Below are 16,814 nucleotides of genomic sequence, written 5' to 3'. Positions count from 1 at the left end.
GTTTTCCAAAGTTGTGATTTCAGACATGGCAGGGATACGCATTTAACATTTGTTTCTGAGAAAAGATGACTCGGTATACTCTTTAGGGAAGTAGGATCTTGCCGATTACAGGGAACATTGAGAAAACTGGTATTTTGAAAGAAAAATGTCTCCATACCCAAGTTTAGCCCAAACAGCTTCAAATAATGTTATCTAAGAAGCTATGTTTGAAAAACTCTGCTTCTCACTGATGACAGAATTATCTTTAGAATGAGAAGAAATAAGGAATGTGGTGTTTTGTAAACAGCAAAAATATTGAAGTGAAAAATGTTATTTTTGAGTTCTCTTTCTATCTCTCTCTGGTCTTGATCAAGTCTCTAAATGTCGCTGAGCTCCAGTTTTTTCCTCTGTAATGTAAGAATAAAAATTCATTACAGCAGGCTTGCCTTGAAAATTAGGTATGATGATGATACAGCAACGGCCAAGCAGGGGGGCTTATTAAATGATCAAATGATTGTCTTTTTTTAGAAACCACGTGAAACATGAGTCTATAAAACACCGTGCGTGTGTGTGTGTGTGTCTGTGTGTGTGAAAGAGAGAGACTGAGAGAGAGAGAGAGAGAGAGAGAGAGCACACACAAGTTGGAGGAGGAAGAATGTTAGCAATTAGACTCATGAGCTGAAAGGAGGTGGCGGAGGGACCCCATGGAAGGCATTTTTTTCTATGTGGAAGTTGATGTTGACTCCATGAGAACAATGGCTTCTAAACTAGGAAATGGTGTGTGTGTGTGTGTGTGTGTGTGTGTGTGTGTGTGTGTGTGTGTGTGTCTTTTAAAGTTTATAAGCATAATCATGCTATGCTATCAATGATGTTTTGGTAGGATTCTTATTTTATTTTATTTTTTTGAGTTGGAGTCTCACTCTGTCGCCCAGACTGGAGTGCAGTGGCCGCTCCCAGCCACCGCAGCCTCGCCTGCTGGGCTCCAGCGATCCTTCCGCCTCAGCCTTCCGAGTAGCTGGAATTACAGGCATGCGCTACCACACCCGGCTGATTTTTTGATTTATTGTAGAGATGAGGTCTCGCTGCCCAGGCGGGTCTCGAACCCGCGGGCTCAGGCAATCCAGTCACCTCGACCTCCCAAAGGCGCGGGATTACAGGCTGAGCCACCGAGTCCGGCTAGGATTCTTATTTTTATTCTTATTCTATATATTCAAATATCCATATGTCATAGGTGCTGTGGCTTTTTTCTTTCCTAAATACCACTCTATCTGGATTCTTGTCTTCCAGATGTTTATTTGGTAGTTTCTTTCTCCTCCAATATCCCGCATACTGATACCAAACTTACCTTCTTAAAATACTGGTTTGGGCATTTCATTGCCCCACTAAAACTTTTTTAAGGGTCTGATCCTTACAACTATCAGATAAAGCTCATCCTCTGTAATCAGACAGTCCAAATAACATTTCAATTCATCTTTCCAATCTTATCTCCCACTTTATGGCAGACACTATACATTAGTATAGTAATAATGATTGTTGTAATCAGCTGAAATTGGTTTTATTTTTGCAGCTAGCATACAGTTTTTTGTCTTGACTTATATGAGGCACATTACTAGGTAAGTTAGTACTGTAAATATAATCCTAACATATCCTATGAAAATGTTTTTATTACTAAGATATCTGGAAATTAGTATAAATGTACGAATGAGTTTCTTTCCTTTTTTAGTTTCTAGAGATAGGGTCTTGCTCTGTTGCTTGTGTGGGGGTGCAGTGTTGTGATCATAGCTCACTGTAACCTCAATTTGCTAGGCTCAAGCGATCCTCCTGCTTCAGTTTCCTGAGTGACTAAGACTGCAGGTAGGTGGCACCATACTTGGCTAATTATTATTATTTGAAGGGACAGAGTCTATGTTGCCCAGGGTAGTCTTGAACTCCTGGCCTCAAGCAATCCTCCCACTTCAGTCTCCCAAGTAGCTGGGATTTTGGGCATGAACCACTGCACCTTGCCTAATGATAAGAATATAAAAGAAGGGTAAATCAGATAGAATTTTACTACCTCACCAAGTTTAACATTTCTTTCTTTCTTTTTTTTGAGTTGGAGTCTCACTCTGTCGCCCAGACTGGAGTGCAGTGGCCGCTCCCGGCCACCGCAGCCTCCACCTGCTGGGCTCCGGCGATCCTTCTGCCTCAACCTTCCAAGTAGCCAGAACTACAGGCGCACACTACCACACTTGGCTAATTTTTTGATTTATTGTAGAGATGAGATCTCACCAAGTTTCCCAGGTGGGTCTCGAACTAGCGGGCTCAGGCAATCTACTCACCTCAGCCTCCCAAAGTGCAGGATTACAGGCTGAGCCACCGAGCATGGCTAACATTTTTTTTCTTATAGTACTTATTCATAACATGAATTTGCATATTTAGTATAGTTATGATTATAGCATACATATCATTTTCTATTGGGCTTTAAGTAAATATTAATATGTGGCTACAAAGACTAATATAATATTTTTAATTGTTGGGGTGATAGATCCTCAAATTGATCTGCAAGACTTCTATTTGTCACACTTTGATTGTTTATAATGTTTTCATGATGATTATTTTAATTAGCAAGGATTTAAAAAATATTTTTAAATTTTGAATTTTTTTTGATAATTTACCATGAATATGATTCTTAGTTAAAGGTATGTATATTTTTTTACGTCTCTTGATAAACATTGACTAGTTGTCAAACTTGATAGACTACCAACAATTTATCTATGCCAGTTTTACCACAATCTTGCCAGGATTTGTTCATCTAATTGGTTTTTCCCCATAATTTAATTAGTGTAATGCAATATTTCACTGGTGTTTTAATTTATATTATTTTGAGCATCATCAAGGTTAAACACTTTCCTCACATATTTATTTACTAACTGTGCTTGCACTTTTTGTAATTTTTTTGTATTTTTGCCAGTTAGTCATAGGGAAATTAATATTCATATTAATTTGTATGTTTTTTATATCATTGAGCATATATTATAACATTTTTATATAATGTGCAAATTATTACTTGCCATGTTTGATGTAATTTTTTCTTTTCTTTTTAAGTCAGAGTTTCACTCTGTCATCCAGGCTGGAGTGCAGTGGCACACTCAGAACCACCGCAGCCTTGATCTGCTGGGTTCAGGTGATCCTTCCACCTCAGCCTTCCAGTAACTGGAACCACATGTGCGTGCCACCATGCCCAGCTAATTTTTTTGTTTTATTGTAGAGACAAGGTCTTGCTGAGTTTTGAACCCATGGGCTCAGACAATCCTCTTGCCTAAGCCTTCCAAAGTGCTGGGATTATAGGCATGAACCACTGTGCCTGATGATGTAACTTTTTTTTTTTGAGTTGGAGTCTCACTCTGTCGCCCAGACTGGAGTGCAGTGGCCGCTCCCGGCCACTGCAGCCTTGACCTGCTGGGCTCCAGTGATCCTTCCACCTCATCCTTCCGAGTAACCGGAATTACAGGCACGCACTACCATGCCCGGCTGATTTTTTGATTTACTGTAGAGATGAGGTCTTGCCAAGTTGCCCTGGCGGGTCTCGAACCTGTGGGTTCAGGTAATCCACTCACCTCAGCCTCCCAAAGCACGGGATTACAGTCTGAGCCACCGAGCCCAGCTGGGTGTGACTTTTTAATAGTCATTTTTAAACAAGTTTAAGTTGAAATAACTTCTATGAAAAGGCTTCATATTTCACAGCAATTTCACATGTAGTGATAATTCATAAACACTTATTGGAATCAGGTTGATCTCATGTTCCAGTCCTTTTGTCTTTCATTATATGGTGGATTCCAAAGTTATATACCTGGACATGTTGACAGTGAACAAATTTGGCATTGATCCTTTACAAACAAGGGAATTTGTGGCAGAAATATTTGTAATTGGTACAGCACCTCTTGGCAGTTTTTCAAGCAAAATACCCACTTGCTTTGTATGTTGAAGTGGTGATTCACATATCTGCTGTTGATACCTGTAGTAAACCTCCTTCAGAAGGACTTTCGAAAGAGAAGAGTTGACCACAAGCTAACTTAGAATGACTTCAGCTCATCACACATTGACCCTGCATGATAACGTCAGAGTCATTTTTATGATAGACATGATATATGGTTTTGCCCTGCCCAGAAGTTTCTGGTGTAAATGTTTGGAAAGCAAGTCAGGCAACATGTACAGTGCTAGTCACTTAACTGCTGAGTTTTTTAAAGATCATTTATTGAAGGCTCACTACGAACAGACCATCATATTAGGTTTAATAAAGGTAAAGAGAGAGAAACTCAAGCTCCTTTTTCTTTTTTTTTTTCCCAAGTGTCAAACCCCTGGGCTCTAGCAGTGCTCCTGCCTCAGCCTCCCAAAGTGTCGGGATTATAGGCGTAAGCCACTGCATCTGGTCCCCCCCCCCTAGGATTTTTAGATTTAGAGCAACTGGGTGCACATTGTGCTGGTTCTACCACATCTTTGATTCCATCTGTTCCCCTCTGGTACAGACAGAGAGGCTTGTTGTTTGTTCCTCAAAAATACCACCTAATTCCCACCTCACAACTTTTGTCTCAGCCATTCCTTCTGCCAGGAATAGCCCCTACTTCGCATTTATCTCTCAACCTAAGTGTCCTTCCTCAGAGATGCTGTCTATAGCCACCCAGTGCCCAGGAGCTACTGGGGCATCTCCAAGACATTTTCTGAGCAGCACTTGTCATTAACATGGTCTTATGTATTTCCTCATCCATTCTCTCTCTCTTCTTTCTCTTTTTGAATCAGGGGTCTAACTTTGTCACCCAGGCTGGAATGCAGAGGCAGGAACACAGCCCACGAAAGCCTCGATCTCCTGGGCTCAGGCGATCCTTCTGTTTCAGACTCCTGATTAGCTGGGGCTACAGGAACATGCTATGATGCCCTGCCAATATTTTTCTTTTTATTTTGTAGAGACAAGGTCTTGCTGTATTGCCTAGGTTGGTTTGGGACTCCTGGGCCCAAGCGATTCTCTGGACTTGGCTCCTCAAAGTGCTGGGATCATGGCATGAATCAACATGCCTGGCCCTCTTTGTTCATTGTCTATCTCCTATGTACTCCTTGGTGTTTAGAAAGTCTCCTGGATGTATAGGGAGTGCCTTGCAGTTGCTCACTGAATAACTGGATGGCTGTAACCCTCTACTTTGAGGTAGGTGTATCAGTTTGTTGGGGGTGCTCAGCCTCCTTTTTCTAAAAAATGTTATGGTCTAGTTGGAGAAACAATACATGACACTGACACATGAGCTGACATGAGACTTAATGAAAAAAGAAACATATGTAAAAGAAGAAACGTATGCAAAAGAAGAAATGTATGTAAAAGAAGTGTATGAATTGTGTAATTGCTACGTTTGTGGGCTCTGAGATCAGATGCTAAGTTTGATCAGAGGTTCATGATTCTCTAACTGTGTGTCTTGGACAAATAACTTTACCACACGGTGTCTCGGTGTTTTTGTTTGTCAAGAAGTGTAAATAAAGAAACCTAGCTGGGTTTGGTGGCTCAGTCTGTAATCCTGCGCCTTTGGGTGGCTGAGGTGAGTGGATTGCCTGAGCCTGCGGGTTCGAGACCCACCTGGGCAGTGAGACCTCATCTACAATAAATCAAAAAATCAGCCAGGCGTGGTAGCGCATGCCTCTAATTCCAGCTACTTGGAAGGCTGAGGCGAAAGGATCGCAGGAGCCCAGCAGGTGGGCGACAGAGTGAGACTCCAACTCAAAAAAAAAAAAAAAAAAAAAAGAAAGAAACCTACATTGGAGTAAATGAAATAATACAAGGGGGGAGACTGCCTCCAGAATTATCTTTTGGAGGGCAGACCTCTTGTAGTATGCTTGGAATTTGTTCCTCTGGATCAAACGGTTAATCAAAGGTTTTTTTTTTTTTTGAGTTGGAATCTCACTCTGTCACCCAGACTGGAGTGCAGTGGCCACTCCCGGCCACTGCAGCCTCGACTTGCTGGGCTCCGGTGATCCTTCCGCCTCAGCCTTCCAAGTAGCTGGAAATACAGGCGTGCGCTACCACTCCCGGCTAATTTTTTGATGTATTGTAGAGATCAGGTCTCGCCAAGTTGCCCAGGCAGGTCTCGACCCCCTGGGCTCAGGCAATCCACATATCTCAGCCTCCCAAGGCGCGGGATTACAGGCTGAGCCACCAAGCCCAGTTTAATCAAAGTTTTTATCAGGTAGTTTTGGGAGGGTTGAGTTGCAATTTGCGAAGAAACAGTCCGAGTTGTGCCAAACAGGTGATTGGTTCTTCCACCATGACAGCACACCTGCTCATACTGTGCTGAGTATTAAGCAGTTTTTGACCAAAAATGACTTGACTTGTGTGCCCCACCCTCCCTATTCATCTGATCTCACCTTGAACGACTTTTGTTTCCCCGATTTAGAAAAATCCTCAAAAGGAAACGCTTGCTTTGCTAATGTGGAAGAGATGAAACAAAAAATGGCAGAAACACTAAAAGGCATCAAAATTGACGAATTCAAAACTGTTTTGAGCAGGGGAAAAAGCATCTCAGTAGGTGTATTGCATCAAACGGAGAGTACTTTGAAGGTGACTAAAGTTTAAACATGTAAGAATAAATACACAATTTTTTATAAATAAATCTCAGGTTTTTTGGGTCTTCTCTCATACACTAAGTTGCTTAGAACAGTGCCTAGTACTTTGTAAGCATATGATTAAATGGAAATTGTTATTGATTTAGCATAAATGTTGAAGTGATATGAAATAAAGAGTTTATTAAAATGGAATAAGTTTAATTACAGAGGCATTCTTGCAGAAGGCAAATTTTAAATCCAGAATTGCAAGGGAGGAAGAATATATAGACGGACAGGACCCCTTTTTTTTTTTTTTTGAGTTGGGATCTTGCTGCATTACCTGAGCTAGAGATTAGTGGCATGATCATGGCTCACTGCAGCCCCCATCTCTTGGGCTCAGGCAATCCTAATGCTTCAGCCTCCTGAGTAGCTGGGACTACAGGTGTGCACCACCATGACCCGTTAACTTTTTGATTTTTTTGTAGAGCTGCTATGTTGCCCAGCCTGGTCTTGAACTCCTGGGCTCAAGCAATGAACTGGCCTCGACCTGAGCTTCCCAAAGTCCTGGGATTTTAGGCATGAGCCACTGTGTTTGACAGAAGGACCCTTATTGAAAGAAGATCTTTCGTGAAAAGAAATGAACTGGTTGCATAACGGTGAGAGAAATGCAAATTGGTTGAGGTTAAGGTTACGAGGGAATCTAGTAAAAAAATGTATCCAGTTGTAGGATGTGATATGATCATAATGCCACACATACTTTTGGAAGAAGACATGATAATAACTGCCCAGGAGAATATGAAGTGAAGAAGAATATCTTTTCTTTTTTTTGCATGTAAGCTACTTATAGCCAAAGGAGAGTAGCATAAAAATGAAAATTTTTATTCCAGTTTTTGGATTTTTTTGTTCTCCATAATGTAAAACTCTGGTATTTGGACACATACATTAAAAAAGTTGTAATTTGTAAGAAAAATAATAAGTTATATGCATTGTGTTCTTTCTGTGTTCTAGGCCCTGGGTATTTATGTCATGTAACTCTTACAACAACCTCATGAGGCAGGTAATATTGTTATTGTCAATGCTTTATAGATGAAAAAGTGAGTTGAGCAGGATTTAGTAGTTTGCCTAGTCATATAGTTGGCAAATGGCAGCCTGGATTCAACCCAGATATGTTTGCTGATAGAGCCAATTGTACCAAAATGATTTAAAATTTCTTAATGGGAAGCTAAGTGTATAAAAGGAATTAATTGGATACTTGAATTTCACTGTGCCTTAAATAAGAGGTTCACTTATTCATTCAACAACTGAATAGCTAACATTTATAAGATACTGTTCTAGGCACTAGAGACATAGGTGAACAAAACTGATTTTAAAGCACCCTCATGGACTTTATCTGCAAGGGAGGGACATAGACAGTAAACAAGATAAATAGGAACAATATAAAGTTTAAGTGCCAAGGAGAGGAAAATTAAGCAGGAAAGGGGCACAAGAATTGTTGGCGGTGAATGCTGAAATGAATAAAGCCAGGGAAGGTCTTAGTGTGAAGGGGACAGCTGAGAGAAGACTCAACAGAAGTGAGAGAAGATCATGTGGACATCTGAAGGCTGTTCCAGGTAGAGCACCCACCAGTGCACAGGGAGAGCATTCTGGATGTGTTTGAAGATCAGTGGTGGAGTACGGTGTGGTTGGAGAGAAGTGAATGAGAGAGTCCTAGGAGATGAAATCGTGTAGGATCTCAGAGGTTAGGGTAACAGCTTTGGCTTTTACTCTGAGTTAGGAGGGAAATCATTGGAAGGTTGTGAGCAGAGGAGGAACATGATTTATCCAACTTAACATTTTAATAGGACCATTCTGGCTGCTGTTGATAGAACTAAGGGGGCCAAAGGGGAAATCCCAGAGATGGGTTAGGAGAAATTGCATTAATTCAGCAGACAGAAAGTGATGGTCTGGGCTAGAATGGTAGCAGTGGAAATGATGAAACATGCTTAGATCCTGGATATTTTTCAAGAATTTACTGGTATAGCATATATAGGGTGTGAGAGAAAGGAACTTAGGAGAGGGGCACAGTAATGATCACATGGGTTTGTATGTCACTAATATGGATGCCATTTATCTTTAACACCTATGTGGAACATATTCAACTCAGAAATAAGAATATAAAAGACTCTTCAAAGCCACCAAAACAGAGTGCACTGCCCTAAAGCTTGTGTATTCATAAGAGACCATCTTATCTCCCCTTTATTCTTATCAGAGTTATAGTTCAAATTAATGTCATCATTTTATCATTTTCCCATAAGATATCGGAAGCAGCAAATCCTAAGGGAAAGATAAGTATTTCCAGATTTGGAAAAGCTTGCAATCACCAGAATAATAAGCTGACACCAAGGATAAACAGAAAAAGCAGCTTAAACAAAGCAAAAACGTAGAAAGCAGGGATTCTGAGGATGCTCGGTACGGGAGCTAATGTTTTTCACTGCCCTAGAAGTCTCTGTTAAAATAGGAATGGGAGTTTGCAATGGTCCTTGTGCTGTTAGAATCAGGTTAAATTATGTTCTGAATTTTTGATCAAAGAAGCAGAGAGATAATATTGTAGATTTTTACCTCTAGAAGAAAGAAATGTGTTGGAGTGCCTTCCCTTCAGCAACTTCTAGGGCAAGCACAGAAAATATTCTGGAAGAAGCACAGAGCTCTGGCCCTGATTATGATCTCCCTTTGTGTCCTAGAGAGCTGGCTTAACAAACCAGAAGAAAGTGTAGAGGCTCTTTTCACTTCTCTCCCTTTTAAAATTGAAATTCAAGCTCTATCAATGAATTTTCTGTTTTCTTTTCTTTTGGGGTCTTTCTTATACATTCCAAAGGCCTACAGAGGCCCCCAAAGCTCTCAATAAGCTCCAAGGATTCCTAAGACCAAGACGTGCTTCAAATCTTTCAATGTTAAGTCAATAACTGTAGACTAAAAAGCCACACATTTTTAAATTGAAGAAACTTTTAATTTCAAAACTCCTGTCTCCAAACCTCTCCAGTTGCCCTCTGGCAGGTCAGAGACCTTTGAGGTCAACTCCGAGGGCCCAGAGGCTCTGTCTAGCACAAGGCGTGATTTCCTCTGCTCCTAATCGTCTCTAGTCAAGGTGTCTACACTGCTCTGCATTCTCCCAGCCAAGTACTAACTAGCCATGACCCTGCTTAGTTTCCTAGATCAGATGAGATGGAGCACTTTCAGAGTGGTGTGACCGTGGACAGCTCTGCTTTCTTAATATGGACTCTGTCCTTTCTGCGTATCTCCATTTTTATCTCTGTTTTCTAGAGCTGCTTTCTAAGCAAGCTGGGATAATTGGGGCAGAAAATGGGTCAGCGATAAACTTCCTTATCTAGAAAGTTAACTTATGTAGAATAGCTCACTCTCTAATGAGCTAAATGAACAGAGTATTACCGGCCGTAGACTATATATGAAGATGTAGGTTTCATCTGATGATTTCTTTCAGCTTATCACCACAAAATTTTTTAACCTACTTTTAGACAGACATGGATTGCAGTAATGGATTTCAGTAATGATTACAGACATGGGAGATCTGAATTGCGAATCTCAGACACCTTGTTTCACAGGATGTGTGAAATGTTGGGTTAACCATCATCAAATACATACACATATTTATACTTCAGTTACCTTCAAAGTACTCTCCGTTTGATGCAATACACCTATCGAGACGCTTTTTTCACTGCTCAAAGCAGTTTTGAACTCATCCATTTTGATGCCTTCTAGTGCTTCTGCCATTTCTTGTTTCACCTTTTCCACATGGGCAAAATGTTTTTCTTTGAGGACATTTTCTTTGGAGAAATAAAAAAAAGTTGCCCAGGGAAAGATCCAATGAAAAGGGAGGGTGGGGCACAGGAGTCACACCATTTTTGGTCAAAAACTGCTGAACACTCAGTGCAGTGTGGGCAGGTGTATTGCTGTGGTAGAAGAACGAATCACCTGTTTGCCACAACTTGGGATGCTTCTTTTGCAAATTGTGAGGCAACCTGCTCAAATCTTCCGGATCAAAACTTTGGTTGACCATTTGACCTGGAGGAAAAAAATTCCAAGTGTACTACAAGGGGCCTACCCTCCAAAAAGATAATTCTGTTTTTTATTTGGCTTTCCCATACACACATAAATATATCCCGTATATTTGGAATTTCTTCACCATGAGAGCCCCAGAGAGGAAGAGCTTGGAGGATTTTACTGAATTTTAAGGTAGAGCAAGGTGTTGTTTGGTTGACATTGTAAAACCATAGGACTCTAAATCAATGGATCTAAAATATAAGAACTGATTATAAGAAATCATCCGGTGAAACTCAAGTCTTCATATATCATGTATAGCCAGTAATACTCTGTTCATTTAGCTCATCAGAGAATGAGCTATCCCACATAGGCAAATTTTCCAGATAACGAGTTGTATGGTTGGCACACGTCTTTCCACACTCATCTCAGAAGGCAGTCAGGATTTCTTATTCAGGCAAAGTGAAGATGCTGTCATTTTCCTTCTGTTTTCTCAGCATTTCTGACTGGAACACAAAAGTGCAGAGAAGTAAAAAACTGCAAGCAAAAATAAAGAAAATACAGAGGTTGAAGCTCATGCATTTGCTCTTTAAACCATCAGGATGTATTTATCTCTGACTGTGCTGCACTGTCCATGATATGATAAAATCTAGCATAGGATAAGAGGAGAAGGGGACAGCTGTCTATTAGGTTCTGCTTTTATTTTATGCCTTGTCCTTTCTCTAAATTATTATATTTTTTCCTGACACGAACCCAGAACGAAGGTATGATTATAATCCCTATTGTTCAGACAAGGAAATGATAATCAAAGAGCATTTACAACATGCTCTAGGCCACACCGGTGAAGGGCAGAATCAAGTTTCCAGTGCAAGTGGGTGCAAAGCTCATGGCTTTCCCACTACTTCAGCATGTAGGGCTGAAGTGGTGGGAAACAGTGCTGCATGGTGGTATCAGGGAGACCACCTGCTTCTCCCCTCCTTTCCATGCAAGAGCAGCAGGATGGGGGAATGCCCACCCACAGTTATACTCCAAGTCTATCTTCCCAAAGCATTTCCGGAGATAGTCTTCTAACCTCTTGAGATACTTCTTGATGAAAATGTTCTGTGATCAAACACAAACACTGCATTTGTGTCTCCAAGCATATTACTGGTTCTGAAAAGAAAAGAAACTTAAAAAAAATTTCCCTGAACTAAGTTTTCTTTCAGCACTTTCTTTCTTTTTTTTTTTTTAAGTCAGAGTCTCACTGTCACCCAGGCTGGAGTGCAGTGGCACGCTCACAGCCACCGCAGCCTCGACCTGCTGGGCTCAGGTGATCCTTCCACCTCAGCCTTCCAAGTAGCTGAAATTACAGGCATGCACCACCACGCCTGGCTAATTTATTTTTGATTTACTGTAGAGACAAGGTCTTGCCATGTTGCCTAGGCTGGTCTTGAACCCGTGAGTGCAGGCAGTCTTCTTACCTCCTGCCTCCCAAAGTGTTGGGATTACAGGTGTGAGCCACCACGTCTGGCTTCTTTTAGAACTCTCTAACCTGTGGAACTGGTATTCTGTGGAATTTACCTCAGAACATGCTTGTTAAGGCAAAGCTCTTGTACCTGGAGATGTGAGCTCCCTGAGGGCAAGGGTGTCCTTTACTTTCAATATCTTTGGTGACTGTCAAAGAATAGGACTCCAGATTTGTTAAATAAATGGCTTGTGAGTAAACATACTAATGACATCTCTCATCCAGCTACTCCAGACCAATCTACCTGACATGAAGGGGCAACCCAGACCTGTGCTTACTCAAGGCCTAAGGGGGAGGATCCATCTTCCTTCAGTACTATTGTGTATCTAAGAGCGTGTAGGTCACCTCTACTTATCTTCTGAGATAAGTGTGCAACTCAGTTGATCCTCACATGGTGTTGGTGGAAGAGGGAACGGAAATGAGAAAGTCACCATTTATGAAATGTCTTCTTAATGGTAGAAGGCACAATTAAAAGGCACTTTTTCTAAGTCATTTTATTTCATCTTCATATCAGCCTTATAAAGCGAGTCTTGGCCGGGCACGTTGGCTGACACCTATAATCCCAGCACTTTGGGAGGCCGAGGTGAGAGGACTGCCTGAGCCCACGGGTTCGAGACCAACCTGGGTAACTTGGCGAGACCTGATATCTACAATAAATTAAAAAATTAACCGGGCATGGTGGTGTGTGCCTGTAGTTCACACCACCATGGAAGGCTGAGGTGGAAGGATCGCTTGAGCCGAGCCGGTCAAGGTTGTGGTAGCCGTGAGCAGTGTGCCACCACACTCCAGCCTGGGCAACAGAGTGAGACTCCAACTAAAAAAAAAAAAGTGAGTCTTACTGACCCCAACTTTAGAGACAATAACACAAACTCAGAGAAGTTAATGAACTAACCAAGAAACACATCTGCTAAGCGTGTCAGAATCTGACTTCAGGTCAGTCTGGCTCCAAAATTCGTATTTGCTCTACCCTACCACCTATTGCTCCTAGGCAGGAAACCAGATTTAAATAGATTATTATTATTATTTGATTGTGGGTCTCACTCTGTGGGCAAAGCTGCAGTGCAGTGGTACGATCACTGCTCACTGAAGCCTCAAACTCCTGGGCTCAAGTCATCTTCCTTCCTTAGCCTCCAAAGTCGCTGAGACTATAGGCGTGTGCTACCATACCCACCTAATTTTTTGATTTTTTGTAGAAACAAGGTCTTGCTATATTGCCTAGGCTGATTTCAGACTCCTGAGCTCAAGCAGTCCTCCTACCTTGGCCTCCTCAAGTGCTGGGATTACGTTGTGAGCTACCATTCCCGGTCTTTAATAGATTATATTAACACCACATTATTTACTTTGAGACTTTGATATGCTTTAAACATGTTGTAGATATCAACTCACAATTGTTAGAAGGAAGTTCAGAGACATGACACAATTACTTTTATTTTGGTTGTGGGCTCTTCTACTTTTTTTTTTTTTTTTTTTTTGAGTTGGAGTCTCACTCGGTCGCCCAGACTGGAGTGCAGTGGCCGCTCCCGGCCACCGCAGCCTCGACTTGCTGGGCTCCGGCGATCCTTCCGCCTCAGCCTTCCGAGTAGCTGGAATTACAGGCATGCGCCACTACGCCCAGCTGATTTTTTGATTTATTGTAGAGATGAGGTCTCGCTGTCCAGGCGGGTCTCGAACCCGTGGGCTCAGGCAATTCACTCACCTCAGCCTCCCAAAGGCGCGGGATTACAGGCTGAGCCACCGAGCCCGGCCTCTTCTACTTTTTATTTCTTTCTTTTTTTTTTTTTAAAGAACAAAACAAACCAGTTTCCACCATTCTAAAGTCTGGAGATAGAAGTTATGTGAAAGTGTTCCACAGGTATGTGTACTGTGCTGCCTTTTTTTTTTTTTTTTTGAAAGCAGGATTTATTGAGAGGACAGAAAAGCTCCCACAGTGGGAGGGGACCCCGGGGGTGGCCCTGTGCTGCTTTTTAAGATACAGTCTCCTTGCTCGTTTCTTATTTGAACGTCCATTGTTTGTACCAATTCTTTAAAGGTAGGAAGACTCACTGCAGACTTTAGAAGAACTGGTCAAAACCGGCATCTCTGATTAAAAGCCTAAACCAACTTGGAGAAAATCATACCTTGTTCAATCCACATTTCTGTCTGGTAGACAATGTCTGAAGGTGTCTATAGCAGTAATCATCCAGGGAAAAGATAGGCCAGAAAAACCCAGAAATGGGTAGATTATCGTTCCTCCAAACCAGAGAAATGAATCACTAGCAGAAAATAAACCAAAAGAGTCAGCATATTTTAAATGTTAGGGTTTTCCTGAATGAATTAAGAGACCAATTAGAACTAGAGAAGCATTTTAAAGAGCACGACCAAAACGTATTTGTGAGATAAAAAATATGTTAAGGAATTAGAAAATGTTAATTTGCCAAGTGGTTTCATCTCTCTAGATGATTCTTACAGATATGTAACTGCTAATGATGATTGCAAATGAAATAAAACTAATAATAACTAATATTAATGAGCTCTTACAATGTGTTGAGCATGTATCAATCACTTGACATATGTCATCTCATTTAAAACCTGGACGTTCTGGACTGGGCATGGTGGCTCACGCCTGTAATTCCAGCACTATGGGAGGCTGATGGGAAGGAATTATTTGAGCCCAGCAGTTCAACACCAGCCTAGGCCACATAGCAAAACCTCGTCTCTACAAAAAAAATAAAAAAGAAAAATTAGCTGGGTGTGGTGGCCTGTACCTGTCATCCCAGCTACTTGAGGCTGAGATGGGATTGCTTGAGCCCAGGAGGTCGAGTCTACAGTGAGCTGTGGTCATGCCATTGCTCTCCAGCCTGGGCAGCACAGTGGCACTCTGACTCAAAAAAACCAAACCAAAACAAACAAAAAACTTGGATGTTCTAGTACACCATTTTGTCCTTCTGAATAGTAACTACAACCAAAGCTGGGGTGGGCGGGGGCAATTGCCCCCTTTAGCAAGGTAAGTGTCTTCCTTATTTATCTTACACCTGGCTGGCCTCATTCACATATGTTACCTGCTTTGCTTGAGTAGGCATTTTGGTTTTTTCTTACCTGCTCTAAACCTTAAGTACTTTTTTCCCCACTACAAAAGCTGCATAACTGGGGCTAAATTGTCTTCCCACTCACAGATCAATATGTGGCTTACACTATTATAAGCTGTAAGAACAAAATATGCTTCTTAATTAACGGAAACAAAATAGGAACAGATGTATCTTCAGGCTTCGTGGAGATGGGATGACGTCCAAGAGTTATAATTGCTCTGGTATTTGCCAGCAACTTTCTCCTTAGGAAGTAGCCACCCCTTAGGAAGACACAGCTATTCTCTGTTCCTGCTTTCAGTGATCCAGCTGTTACTCATTGTCTCTTCCTCTTACAAAAATTTAAACTGATATGACTGAAATTTATGACCAATTCAACCATTCAACCAGTTTTTTTTTTTTTTTTGAGTTGGAGTATTACTTTGTCACTCAGGCTGAAGTGCAGTAACATGCTCACAGCCACCACAGCCTCGACCTGCTGGGCTCAGGTGATCCTTCCGCTTCAGCTTTCCAAGTAGCTGGAACTACAGGTGTGTGCCACCACACCTGGTTAATTTTTTGATTTATTGTAGAGATGAGGTCTCGCCAAGTTGTCCAGGCTGATCTTGAACCTGTGGCAATCTTCTCACCTTGGCCTCCCAAAGTCCTGGGATTATAGGAGTGAACCACCGTGCTCAGCCTAGTTCAACCAGTTACCATCTCATATAGGAAGCCCATATAGGGTAGAGCGTTTGTGTCTTGGCATCTCATAGGCAGCTGACCAGAAAAAGTATCCATTTCTAGTCCAATCAATTGCAGCAGAGGGGCAGAGTAAAATGCTATGAGGCATGATTAAGAAACCTTCTAGAAGGGGTATGGGCCCGACAGGCATTTTGAAGCTCCCAGAAGGAGACACCTTTCTTGGTCTGTCAGGAATAAACTTCTTGACACAAGGGTTATATTTTTAAAAATGTTAAAACTTGGCTACTATTTTGTCAATTGATGAGCAGCAGAGCTTCCTCTCTAGTCAGACTACCCATAATCATTCTAGTATTTCCCCAAGAAAGATCTACATCAAATGTGAAATCATGATCATATAATTCGGTGTGAACACAGATGTCAGATGGCAAAAGACTAACATACAGAGTGTACCTAGAGGGCGTTAAGTGAAATACATTAGGCACAGAGATACAAATATCGTATGATCTCACTTACACGTGAACTTTAAAAAAGTTGAACTCGTGGAAGTGGAGAGTAGAATAGTGGTCACCAGAGGCCGAAAGGGAGAGGTGAGAAGAGAAAGGGGAGATGTTGGCCAACAGACACAAAGTTCCCATGAGATAGGAGCAATAAGATCTGGCATTTTATTGCACAGTAGAGTGACTATAGTTAACAATAATGTATCGTATATTTCAAAATAGCTAAAAAAAGAAAATTTTGAATATTTTCACCACAAATATTAAGTGATGAATATGCTCATTACCTAACTTGTGCATTACAGCAAGTATACATGTGTCAAAACATCACATTGTTCCCATATGTATATTTGTCAATTAAGAATAAAACAAAACTTTAAAAGGAAAAAAAGAAAGAAAAAAAAGACTAGCCTACAGATTGTGACAGGGACATGTATAGCTCATGATAGGCTTGGACGTGCCTCTGAGCCTAGGGTAGATGGAATTCTTCAGCAACAGTTT

Source organism: Carlito syrichta, unplaced genomic scaffold (assembly GCF_000164805.1).
Source record: "Carlito syrichta isolate Samal-C Ts95f unplaced genomic scaffold, Tarsius_syrichta-2.0.1 Scaffold306677, whole genome shotgun sequence".
Lineage (NCBI taxonomy): Eukaryota > Metazoa > Chordata > Mammalia > Primates > Tarsiidae > Carlito > Carlito syrichta.
Note: the sequence above shows the minus strand (reverse complement) of the source record.